The sequence below is a fragment of the Mytilus trossulus genome, chromosome 7 (genome assembly GCF_036588685.1).
Source record: "Mytilus trossulus isolate FHL-02 chromosome 7, PNRI_Mtr1.1.1.hap1, whole genome shotgun sequence".
NCBI lineage: Eukaryota > Metazoa > Mollusca > Bivalvia > Mytilida > Mytilidae > Mytilus > Mytilus trossulus.
Genome location: NC_086379.1, coordinates 16,217,539 through 16,220,241, shown reverse-complemented (window position 1 = coordinate 16,220,241; position 2,703 = coordinate 16,217,539).

Genomic DNA, 2,703 nt, shown 5'->3' with positions numbered 1-2,703 from the left:
TAGACTGGATATCTGGTACACTGCATTCAGTATGACGTGGATATCTGGTAAAGTTTATTCAGTATAAACTTCATATCTGCTGAACTGAATTCAATATAAACTGGAAATCGGATAAACTGCATTCAGTATAAACATAATATCTGGTAAACTGTTTTCAATATAAACTGGATATCTGGTAAACTGCATTCAGTATAAACTGGATATCTGGAAAACTGCATTCGGCCTAAACTGGATATCTTGTAAACTGCATTCAGTATACAATGGACATTTGGTAATCTGCATTAAGTATACACTGGATATCTGGTAAACACATTCAAAATAAACTGGATATCTGGTAAACTGTATTCAGTATAAACTGGATATCTGGTATACACATTAAGTATAAACTGGACATCTGGTTATCTGCATTCGGTTTAAACTGGATATCTGGTGACACATTCAGTATAAACTAGATATCTAGTAAATGCATTCTGTATAAACTAGATATCTGGTAAATGCATTCGGTATAAACTGGATATCTGATAAACTGTATTCAATTTAAACTGGATATCTGGTAAACACATTTAGTATAAACTGGACATCTGGAAAACGTATTCAATATAAACTTAACATCTAATAAACTGTATTTAGTATAAACCGGCTATCTGGTAACTACATTCAGTATAAACTTGACATCTTGTAAACTGCATTTAGTATTAACTGAACATCTGGTTAACTGCATTCGATATAAACCGAATATCTGGTACACTGTATGCAGTATAGGCTGGAAATCGGATAAACTGCATTCAGTATAAACATAATATCTGGTAAACTGTTTTCAGTATAAACTGGATATCTGGTTAACTGCATTCAGTATAAACTGGATATCTGGAAAACTGCATTCGGCCTAAACTGGACATCTTGTAATCTTCATTTAGTATACACTGGATATCTGGGTAACACATTCAAAATAAACTGGATATCTGGTAAACTGTATACAGTATAAACTGGATATCTGGTAAACACATTAAGTATGAAGTGGACATCTGGTTATCTGTATTCGGTTTAAACTGGATATCTGGTAAAATTCATACAGTATAAACTGGTTATCTGGTAAAATTCATACAGTATAAACTGGATATCTGCTGAACCGCATTCAATATAAACTGGAAATCTGGTTAACTGCATTTAGTATAAACGAGATATCTGGTAAATGCATTCAGTATAAACTGAATATCTGATAAACTGTATTCAGTTTAAACTGGATATCTGGTAAACACATTCAGTATAAACTGTATATCTGGTAAAACATTCAGTATAAATTTGATGTCTGGTAAACGTATTCAGTATAAACTTGACATCTAATAAACTGTATTTAGTATAAACCGGCTATCTGGTAAACTGCATTCAGTATAAACTGGATATCTGGTGAACACATTCAGTATAAACGAGATATCTGGTAAATGCATTCAGTATAAACTAGATATCTGGTAAATGCATTCGGTATAAACTGGATATCTGATAAACTGTATTCAATTTAAACTGGATATCTGGTAAACACATTCAGTATAAACTGGATATTTGGTAATAATATTCAGTATAAACTGGATATCTGGTAAACGTATTCAGTATACATTTGACATCTAATAAACTGTATTTAGTAGAAACCGAATATCTGGTTAACTGCATTCAGTATAAACCAAATGTCTGGTAAACTGCATTCAGTATGACGTGGATATCTTGTAAAGTTTATTTAGTATAAACTAGATATCTGCTGAACTGGATTCAATATAAACTGGAAATCTTGTAAACTGTATTCAGTATAGACAGGATATCTGGTAAACGTCTTCAGTATAAATTTGACATCTAATAAACTGTATTTAGTATAAACCGGCTATCTGTTTAACTGCTTCAGTATAAACTGGACATCTTGTAAACTGCATTTAGTATTAACTGAACATCTGGTTAACTGCATTTGGTATAAACCGAATATCTGGTAAACTGTATGCAGTATGACGTGGATATCTGGTAAAGTTTATTCAGGATAAACTGCATATCTGCTGAACTGAATTCAATATAAACTGGAAATCGGATAAACTGCATTCAGTATAAACATTATATCTGGTAAACTGTTTTCAGTATAAACTGGATATCTGGTAAACTGCATTCAGTATAAAATGGACATCTGGTAATCTGCATTAAGTATACACTGGATATCTGGTAAACACATTCAAAATAAACTGGATATCTGGTAAACTGTATTCAGTATCAACTGGATATCTGGTAAACTGTATTCAGTATAAACTGGATATCTGGTAAACACATTAAGTATAAAGTGGACATCTGGTTATCTGCATTCGGTTTAAACTGGATATCTGTTAAAATTCATACAGTTTAAACTGGATATCTGCTGAACTGCATTCAAAATAAACTGGAAATCTGGTAAATTGCATTCAATATAAACTTGATATCTTGTAAACCGCATTTAGTATAAACTGGATATCTGATAAACTGTATTCAGTTTAAACTGGATATCTGGTAAACACATTCAATATAAACTGTACATCTGGTAAAAATATTCAGTATACACTTGATATCTGGTAAACGTATTCAGTATAAACCGGCTATCTGGTAAACTGCATTCAGTATAAACTTGATATCTGGTGAACACATTCAGTATAAACTAAATATCTGGTAAATGCATTCAGTATAAACTAGATATCT